An 11,011-nucleotide genomic window follows, 5' to 3' on the forward strand; every position below is an offset into this window, starting at 1 on the left:
TGCAAAAGAGGAGTGACAGCCTTCCATAAAGGTAATAATCCGCCAATGAACAAGAAGAATTGCTTATCAAGAGGAAGAAGAAGAAGATTAATAGAAACTGAATATATTTGAGGAACTTTACAAAAATTGGAGTTTGATTTTGGTAGATAGGACACTCTGATCAACCGCGCGCAACTGACATTTAAAATCGCCGGTCGCTTCAACCATTGTTTCTGATAGAACGGTATACAAAAAGTGCTGAAAATTTTAAATTGACATTCTTGGGTCGCTTTAATCATTATTTTTGAGAGAACGGTTCATTTTACAAAAAAAAGTGCTAATAATCAGCTACATTTTTTATTTAAAACATTTTTTTCATTTCACCCAACATTTGGAAGGCCGCCAAAAAGGTGGAAAGATAATGTACAGTCAACAACGACTGAAACAGAATAAGAGGCAGACAAACAGGAGTAATTCTAGTCGCACGAAGAAGAAGGGAAGTGTTAAGTAAGTCTTACTCATTTTACTCATTATACGGGCTTTACACCAACAATAAATTCACGAAGAAATTCATGAATTTATTCATCAATTTCTGTGTAAATAAATTCGTGAATTTCTTGGATGTAAAAGTTTCTTTGACTTCAAATAAATTTTTACATCAAGTGTCATTATTTCAGTAGTACCAATGGTTTTATTATTGGATGTTATTTATTGTTGTTTGTTTGAATAAAGATATTTTGGATTTGGAAATATAATCAGAAAACAATATCGTTTTAAAAAGAAAATAGTGATTAAGATTGTACAAAAAATTATGCTGAATTTGGTAAAGAGTAAGAGCTTGAACAAGAGGTAAAAATTAGTGGAAATTACATGTAATTAGTGAAAACTGTTGATTTTGGACACAGAAGATAATTTCAAATAACTTTAATAAGGACAACATAGCTAAAGAAACAGAAAAAGCCGTAATTTTATTTTTTTTTTGTATGATAGAACAAGAAAATCTAGCATTCATTACATACTAAAAATTAACTGCTGTTAGCAGAAATGTTAATCAATTCATTGTGACTTTTAGAATGATGAAAGCCTTTATTTAAATACAATACCTGCCTGCACCAAGTCGAAGTAAAGAAGAAAGAAAGGTACAATACTTTTTATAATCTTTTAACCACTATTCATAATATATTCTTAAGAAATACCTAATAAAAATAAATGGGTATGTTTATTGTTAGAATATTGAGATGTGTACAATTCTAATCAAAAAGAGAAGTTGTAAAGAAATGAATACTTAAAAACAAATAAAAAATGGAAATAACCAGTAATACTTTACCACTAGTTTGTGAGCTGATTCTTTACAATAAATTTTAATAATTTGTCTAACATATTACAATTTGCTTTATTGAATAGTAGGGTAGGGTAGGACTAAACTAAATATATAAAAATACAATCATTTTTAAATATAATATAATTTAAATGGTAAATGAAGAATCATAATAACAGGAATAAAAGCTAGTTTTAATATTTGTTATACACAAACAACTATTTTTTTCTAAATAAAAAATCGTATTTACAGATTTTATTCGTAGGATATGGAATCCTACATTTTTAAAGAAAGATAGTCAACTTTGGAAGGAAACTATGAATAATAAAGTATAAGAGTAAGAAGAATTAATAGGTAAGAATAAAATTAGTAGCAGGCCAGTCTTCATGTAGAAAAAGCGGAGAAGAGAACACAACAGAAACTTGTCAGAGAAATGGCAGAAGACATGAAGGCATTGAAAAGAAATAGATTTATTAGGTTTAAAAATTAGATTATTCAAAGAAAAATTTAATAAAAAATTTATAAAGAAATTATATGTATATTAATGATCCTTCTGAGGTTTTCCCATAACAAAAATATTTTATAGGGCTCTCAAACATCTTCAACTTAAGTTCAATAATGTCTTTATTTAGCAATTCATCTTCAAAATTGTCTCCACTTTGATTGTTCAATTGAATCATTTCAACTGTACAGCCACTTCCATTGACTAAAATGGGAAACTTTCTTCTTCCATACACATTTTGTTACATATCTGGAATTTATTATCCAAAATTTCAGGATGTCTTAGTGAATTGTTTCAGTGGACTTCTGAATGTGAATTTAAAATCTTATCAATAATATAGAATATTCCATATCTGGTTCTAAAAAATAGATCAATGGACTCGATGCAAAGTTAATTTAACAATCCTATCAATAATACAGAATTATCCATACCGGTTCCATCCAATACTGGGTTCAAAAAGAAAATATATCCAGAGCGAGTATCAGAATTTAAAATCAATCTTTGATGTATTTAGAGCATTTATTGTAAATTTTTAAAATTCCATGATACATCCTTGATATTATTTGGATAATTAATGATTTATAACTCTTTTTTGCAAGTTGCTGTTTTTGAGAATCATGAGTCGAATATGAAAACCTAGCTACTATCTCCATACTTTTCATTTTGCAATCTTATAATACTTGGCATTTCAAAGAAAACCATCCTTTCCTGTTTCAGAAATCAATAGCACCCATATCTCTTGGAAAACGTTTAATCAATTTTTAAATTTTCAAGATGATAAAAACATTTACCTAATGACTAGACCAAGTAAAAGATAGGAGTGAAGAAAAAGGTAGAATTATATAATCTTTTATTAACAAATATTTAGGTACTATATACAAAGTGGTCCAGAAATATGTACATTAATTTCTAGAGCTCATAGTACGTCCAAAAATAAGGGTACTTCTTTATGTACACTTTTTTATAAAACTAAATAATAAGGGAGATATAACCCTTTAAAGAGGTGAATTGATATTCTTATTTTTTCAAATATCTTCCAAACGGTTTTGAATACGGAGTTCATATTGTGGGAGTGATTATAAGACATTAGGATAATTAATTTCATGTCACCACCTACCACATCCTATATTAATACAGGGTAGTTTTGGAGGGTAAGTGGGGGTTATTGCGTCACATGTTTTTTAATTTTTACATATTTTAAAAATTGTTTCCTTGGACTTTTCTACGCAAAAAAGGTGCTCTTGTAATATTTTGATAGATATCACCGTTTTCGATTTATTTAAACTCTAAGGTATACATGTATTTTATTGTAATCGTTACATTTCTTAATATTCATCAAGTATGCTTTGGAATTGACACTTGTGTTAGCAATAATATTACAAATTAATGGAAAACTTAATTAATACTTAACATTTAATTAATGGCGAAAATAATATTTCACAACAACTGTTCAAAATGTCCTCCATTTTGTTGAATACATAATCTTATTCTTTTATTTAGCGAACGCATTAATCCATTTAATGTTACTGGATCGTTTTGTAAATTGGTAAATACTTGTTCAATTTTGTCTCTTAACTCATTTACTGTATTAATTGGAGTGTTATACACTTTTGATTTCAAATAACTCCATACTGTAAAGTCCATTGGATTAAGATCACAACTACGAGCAGGCCAATGAATCGAACCCCGGCCTATCCACCTATCAGGGAAATGTTCATGTAAACACCTTCTACAAATTCTTGTGTAATAAATATGCATCATGCATGAAAAACATGTTTCTTCGTATTTGTAATGGAATATCTTCCAAAATATCATGTATATAATATAATATATTCTCAAAGCATTAAATAAATAATATTTGAAAAAACGATGTAAGAAAGGGAAAAGTAAACAATTTTTTAATAAAACTAGAGTTTTCTGTCTCGAAATTGTATGTTTTTCCTAAAAAAAATACATAATATTATTTTCTGTCTTCGATTATAGAATATTAAACTTACCTCTTTTCCATAACTATTACTTGACACGACTTAAAAATGCAAAGTTCAGTTTGGTTCAAATGGTTCAATAATCAAAAAATAATTATTATCCCTACTTCGCGCCAAATCTACACAGGTTGGTGACACTGAATTCACCTCCAATAAATGTGAAAAATAGAACATGTTCTATTTCGTCAATTTCTTCACGAATTTATTCATGAAGTTATTCATGGCAAAATTGGATGTCAAATTGTGCTTTACACACGTCAAATTTGACCTTGAAGCGACTTCATGAATTTCTTCATGAATTTATTGTTGGTGTAAAGCCCGTATTACGTTTTCTATCATTATGTGGCGTCCGTGGGATAACAATAATGGGGCTTCTTCTATTATTTCGGTAAAGAAGAAACATTTATCTGTACATGCAAAGCAAATTGTAAAAACTATATACAATACCTTACTTTAAAGAGGACTTGATACAACTTCCGCTACGAGTGAAATTATGCGATTTAACGAAAATACCTCTGACCACAGTAAAAAGAATAACATCAAATCCCATAGAAACAAGAAAAAAACCCAAAGAAACCCAAATAAGCTGTAGCCTCATCAGCTTATAGAAAATTTTGAAAAGTATGGGCTTAGGATATCGTATAATTGATAAAAGACACGTCGAGACAAGGTATCTCATAGATTACAAAAATGGCGTTATGAGTATATAACTTAGATGAGAAAATTCCGTTCTGAAAATCGTCCGATAATTCTCAACGAGACATGGTTTGACACACATTCAACGCGACCTAAAGGATTTACCGATTCCTCCGGTAAATGTAAGACAAAAGCTCCGTCAAATAAAGGGAAAAGAATAACGATTTTACATGCTGGATCAGAACATGGTTGAGTTCCGAATGCCCTGTGGCTTTCTGCAAATAATATTAAAGACTCCTGTGTCGACTACCATAAAGATACAACGGCAGAACTTTTTGAAGAACGGTTCAAAAATAATCTTATGCCAAACATTCCTCAGAATAGCGTGATAGTAATAGACAATGCAAGCTATCACAGTGGCCAACTAAGTAAGGCTCCAAACTCGAATAATACTAAATTGGAAATTCAAAATTACATGGAGACGAATAATATGTTTTTTGAAGAATGATACACCAAACAAGAGATTTTAGAAGTTTTAATGGCATTTTCCATAAAAAAAGTATATGCTTGTTTCCTCTGCCAATGATACATACGCAGAGGAAATGGAACATACAGTGCTGCGGCTTCCACCCCATTATTGTATGTTTAATCCCATAGAACATACATATGTGGTACGAATTGAAGTCTAACGTGAGGACACAAAATATTTCTCCAACGTTAAGTAGTACTTTTCTAGAGTTAATAAGAAAATGTGTCAATGATATTCTTCAAAGTAGTTGAAGAAATTCAGTCCGAGACGTAATAAGTAAAGAAAATTCATATGTTCATGTAGATCATAATATAATTGAACCAATCATAATTAATTTAGATAAGGATAGCGCTAGAGAAACAGAACTATGTGTGGACTGATACTGTCATCAAATCTACAAATGTTACGATTAAAAAAACTGTTCCTTTCAGAACCACAAATTATTATTGTTTGCTTTTCTATAATCTTAGCAATTAAAATAGATTTAATTTATTTTAAAACTCATTTGAAAACATTAATTTCGGGTATATATAAGGCAAAGCAATATATGTTACATCCGTTTTTTTTGTCGTCGTAATTACTGTAAATTATGTGGATCCTTTGCTTTATTATAGGAGTACCGTCTAGTAAGTGTTAATTGTCAAAAGATCAATTCTGTTTATAAGTCTTTATATGATCTGTGATCTTTAATCAAAAGCTGTTAATAAAGCAATTAAAAATTGCTTCCAAAGTCACATGCAAACCAAAAACTGAAGTGGTACAGCCCAATTAGCTTGCAACACTATTTTTAACTTAATTTATTTTATTTACGTTAATCCGAAAATCATAAATATCTAATCTTTTTTAAAATTATGAAACAGTAGGAAACTGCTATGGCAGACTTTACTTATTTTAATTAACTTATTAATTGTAAATAAATTTGAAGTTAAAAAAAACTTTTTTTATGCTTTAGAATAAATTTATAAAGTTTTATTTCGCAATCAACCCGCATTTTTAGTTTAAATTGAGTTTCCTAAGGCAAAGAAAAACGCCAAAGGGACTGTATACTTTTTGCTTTAAAATCGAAAAACGGCTACTAATACAAAATTTATTAATCAAAAAAACTGTTTGTGCATACCGTTCTGAGAAAAGAATTCTTATAAAAGAAAATATTGATATACGCAGTTGGAGAAATAAACCAGGACCCTAAAATTACTGAAATAGCTCAGAAAAATATGCCTTCTTTCAGGAATCTACACTTGACAGGTATTTTATGAGTTTTATCTAAGTATGGATGTAATTATTGGAGACTGGATTATATGCAAAATGCATGTGCATATATATGCAGCATATTTGTGGGTTTCTTTATAAATGCATATGCTATTCATATTTACTTGATTAAGAGCATATTGCCACATATTTGAAAATATCACATAAATAAAACGGTTTTCTATACATATTTAGATAATAGTTTCTTGAAATTATTCATAGCAGGTACTAGGTAAGGTAACTACAAAATAATTTCATTACAAATATCTACTAAATCTACAAGTTTTATTGTTTGGGAAAACCCATCTGGGAATTATTTATCAGAAGAATAGGGCCAACATGTAGGTAGGTATTATAGAGTAAATTCGTTTTTAAATTCTCTTTACCAGCTGGCAAAGCAACTTGTGATTGTGAATATTGTGCTTATAAAATAAAAATAATTTCTTTTTTGAAGATATGCCTAAAGTAGCGAAACAAAAATCAAGTTGGGTTGGTGGCAACAGTGAAATGAAATTATAGACAATGAAAGTGTTTTCTGTACTATTTGTGATAAAAAGATGAGTCCACTTATATTTTAACGATTCAAAAATTTAATTTAAAATCTCATTTTTGCAAGAAAATCGGTATACCTATACTAAACAGGTAACAGTTTGACTATTGGCGGTAGTTTTATTTATTTTTACGCACAACAGGCTGTTAAGTCTTAGGGCATTTTTTTAAAAACATAATCCTAATATTAACTAATTACAATTATTTTAAACAAAACTTTAACTTAAATATGTATATACAACATTCCTAACTACTCTGAAGGTGGACAATATTTCTCTATTCGCTTCTATTTTGTGCTTTTCTTTTCCAGTCCCTCACCTTCACGCGTTTAAGGTCTTCCTCCACTTTACTAATCCACCTCGTTCTGGGTCTACCTCTTCTTTTGGGGCCGATTAGTTTCCTGGTTATTACTAGTTTAGGCATTCTGTTTGCTGCCATTCTTTCCACATGTCCCAACCATCTGATTCTTTGTGACTTGATGAACTTGGTAATGGTAGGTTCTTTGTATAAAGCCGTTAATTCATTGTTGATTTTTCTCTCCCAACCATCTTCTGTCTTCCGTCATCCGAATATGCGTGTCAATATTTTCCCTTCCCATCTTTCCAGAGTATCCTCTTCCTTCTTGTTTAATGTCCATGTCTCACCGGCATATGTTACTGTGGATCGAATTACTGTTTTATATATTCTGAGTTTACCTTGTCTAGAAACGTATTTTGAGTTCAGTAGAGCTCTTAAACTACCTAATTTTTTATTCCCTTTTGCTATTCTGGCTTCGAGCTCCCATTTCTCTTTTCCATTTTCATCGAAAACTACACCCAGGTATTCAAATTTGTCCACCCTTTTAAATCTGTAGCTTTTACCACTTACAGATCTTACACTAAAGTCTTCTTTTTTCCCTTCTGTCCCTCCCATTATCATATATTTGGTTTTGTCTTCATTTAGTTCCAATCCGAATTTCTGTGCTTTTTCAATGATTTTCTTCAAAACTCTTCTTAATTCTTTCTCAGTTTTTACTAGGATCGTTAGATCGTCAGCAAATGCCAAGCACTGGTGCTCATTTTTCATGATCGTTTCTTTCACCTTCGCTGCATTTTCTGATTACAGTTTCTAACACTAAGTTAAATAATGTAGTGGATAAAGGATCTCCCTGTCTCAAGCCTTTTGCAACCGTAAATTGATCTGATATGTGACCATGCCAAGCAATTTCACACGTAGTTATTTAGTGTCATTTTAACTAGCCGGATTAGTTTCTTTGGTATACCCAAATGTTCCATTGCTCGATACATTTTGGCTCTATCGACTCTATCATATGCTTGTCTAAAATCCACAAACAAAACATGCAGGGGAACTTTACCTTCATAACAAGTCGTTTGTATCTCCTTTAATGAGAAGATTTGGTCTACAGTAGATCTGTCCTTTCTAAAGCCGGCCTGATACTCATGTAGGATTCTTTCCGTATAGCAATTTAGTTTATTTCTTAATATTCTTGCCAAAATTTTGTATACCGTGTCTAGTAAGGCTATTCCTCTATTGTTGTCACACTTCAGTTTGTCTCCTTTTTTATGCAGAGGGCATATGCGGGCCTCATACCACTCCGATGACATTATTTCCTTTTCCCATACTTGCACTAGTAGCTGATATATTTTTTTTTTGTAGTTGTTCTCCACCAAACTTGATCATTTCTATGCATATGTCATTTTTACCAGGACTTCTGTTATTTTTCATTTCTTGTATTGCTGTCACCACTTCCTCCTCTGTAGGCTGCCTTTCAACTATCACATCTTCTCCAACCGTCCAGTTGTCTACTGCTTCGTGATTCACCTCACCATTTAATAATTCTTCAAAATGTTTTTTCCATTCCGTCATTATTTCTGCCGGATCGCTAATTAAATTTCCGTCTTTACCTTTCATATAACTACAGTGGCTTTGGTAACCTTTTCCCATCTTTTTAACTTCTTGATAGAACGACCTCACCTCTTTGTTTTTAAACTTCTCTTCTATCTCTTTTAATTTCAACTCATTGTGGTATCTCTTTTTCCTTCTACACAGAGCTTTCAATCTTCCTCGAATTTTTCTATATTCTTGTTTTTTACACTCTCTATTATCTGTTAATTTTTGTTGTCTGATCTTCTTCTTTTCCTTTTCTATCGCCTGACACTCTTCGTCAAACCAATATCTGTTTGTACTTCTCTTGGAGTCGCACTTAAATATTTTCTCGCTAGCTTCTCCTACGGCAAATTTAATTTGTTCCCAGGCTTGATCTGTCTGTAAATTTTGGTCACATTGTTGTAGAATTTTATTTATTTCTTCTTCATATTTATTTTTTTAGTACGGTTTTTTAGACAGTAGTTTTAGTTTCGAGAAAAAAAATATGTTATCTTAAAAATTTGAAGTACATATTATTGCATTAGACTCCTATTTACTAAACCGTTTTATTACAGATTCCATGTAAAAAAAAATCCAAATTTCCCAACACCTGAAAACGGCTCTCCACCAATATAAACTATCTAAGGACTTCAAGAAACCACGCCAGCAGCTTCTGAAGAACAACATTATTCAAAATCGTCACACATCGACGGGGCAAGAAATGTTTGCAAAAGATGTATGCAATTTTTTTGTAAGTTGCAATATCCCACTGTATAAATTGGATAGCAAGGTGTGTCAAAATTTTTTGAAAACATATTGTAAAGTTGAAAATAAGTCAGTACAGGTACCAAGTTCTTCAACTCTTCGCAAGAAATATGTGAGGGCATCGTACAAAGATGTTATTGAAGGTATTAAAAGCCGGGTGAGAGATGAAAATCTGTGGATATCTGTCGACGAGACTACTGACGCCAAGGGTCGGCAAATCGCGAATTTAATTATTGGAGTTTAAAACAGTTCAGCTGATGACTCCAACAAGTCGTATTTAATCGGCGTAAAATGTTTAGAAAAAACCAACTATGCAACAATTGCTCGATTTGTTAATGAATCTTTGACAAATTTCTTTTTACCGAATCAAGTACCTTCTGAAAAAATGTTGCTACTAGTTAGCGATGCCGCTTCCTACATGGTCAAAGCTGTTACTAGTCTTAAGATTTTTTTTCCGAATTTGATTCATTGTACATGCTTAGCGCATGGTTTAAACAGGGTGGCAGAGAAAGCTAGACTCGAGTTTCCAAATGTAAACACTTTAATCAACAATGTTAAGAAAGTATTTTTAAAAGCACCATTGCGAGTAGAAGTATATAGAGAGATGTTTCCCGATATCCCTTTGTCACTGGAACCAGTGTTGACTAGATGGGGGACGGGGTTGAATAGTGCCATATTTCTTTCAAATAATTATATTGATATCAAAAATGTTATATCAAACTTTGATCCTTCGTGTTGTATTGCTGTTCAGAAATGTCAAAATATTTTTAGTGAGAATTCTGTTCAGAATGAACTGTCCTATATAAAAGGAAATTTTGACATATATTGTAAACTCTATTACAAAACTAGAGAGTCAAAAATTATCTTTAAATGATAGTATTTGCATTGTTGATTCTGTCAAAAAAAGAATAGTAAACCTTTCAGGGACAATTGGAAAAAAATTAAAGATAAATTTAGTGAAGTTTTAAACCGGAATGAAGGCTTTTCTTTATTACGATCAATAAATAACATAATCAATGGAAGCTTTAACGAAGTTATTAATATGGATCCCTCGCTAGTGTCAAATTTTAGATTTGCGCCAATTACATCCTGTGATGTTGAAAGATCGTTTTCCTCATATAAACACATATTAACTGATAGAAGGCATAACATTACTCTTGAAAATATTGAACATTTTATGAAGAACGAGGACATTTTCTTGTGAATTTTCATTTATATTTTTTTATTAAATGTAGTAATAAATAAACACTCTCAAGTGTTTGCTATACAAGTTATACTATAATTTTATTTCTCACCAAATTTCAAGCACTAAAAATTAAAAAATATTTTTTTAAGTGCATATATAAATGCATATTGCATACAATGTGTAAAAGCCAAATGGAATAAATTCATTATTTAGGTTACTGTACATATTTATAAAAAATCCCGAAACACGTCAAATTTAAATTATAACTTGACATTCTTTAACGTGAAAATGCAACCCCTACCTTCAACCCCCTTAGAATGACAGGTACAACCCCCAATTTTTAAAATAGGAACTATATACTTGTGATATATCGTTTGAAAGGTCTTTTCATTCTCCATTCAAAAATGTTGTCGCTTTCAAGTTTATTAAGAGTAATTAAGATAAAATA

At 30.9% G+C, this 11,011-nt stretch overlaps 1 protein-coding gene and 1 long non-coding RNA gene across 3 annotated transcripts in view; one reads left to right on the top strand and one right to left on the bottom strand.

Moving 5' to 3' along the window:
* Positions 1–11,011, bottom strand: part of Gyc88E (Guanylyl cyclase at 88E) — a 97,993-nt gene that overhangs the window by 59,150 nt on the left and 27,832 nt on the right. The gene's annotated exons all lie outside the window — the stretch shown is intronic.
* Positions 540–1,778, top strand: LOC140449895 (uncharacterized). Of its 2 annotated transcripts, none has more exons than XR_011951924.1 (3): positions 540–941; positions 1,052–1,118; positions 1,550–1,778. It is a non-coding gene; the product is annotated as an uncharacterized lncRNA (long non-coding RNA). The 2 variants fall into 2 exon arrangements; XR_011951923.1 differs by having other exon boundaries at positions 1,563–1,778.

Source organism: Diabrotica undecimpunctata, chromosome 9 (genome assembly GCF_040954645.1).
Source record: "Diabrotica undecimpunctata isolate CICGRU chromosome 9, icDiaUnde3, whole genome shotgun sequence".
Lineage (NCBI taxonomy): Eukaryota > Metazoa > Arthropoda > Insecta > Coleoptera > Chrysomelidae > Diabrotica > Diabrotica undecimpunctata.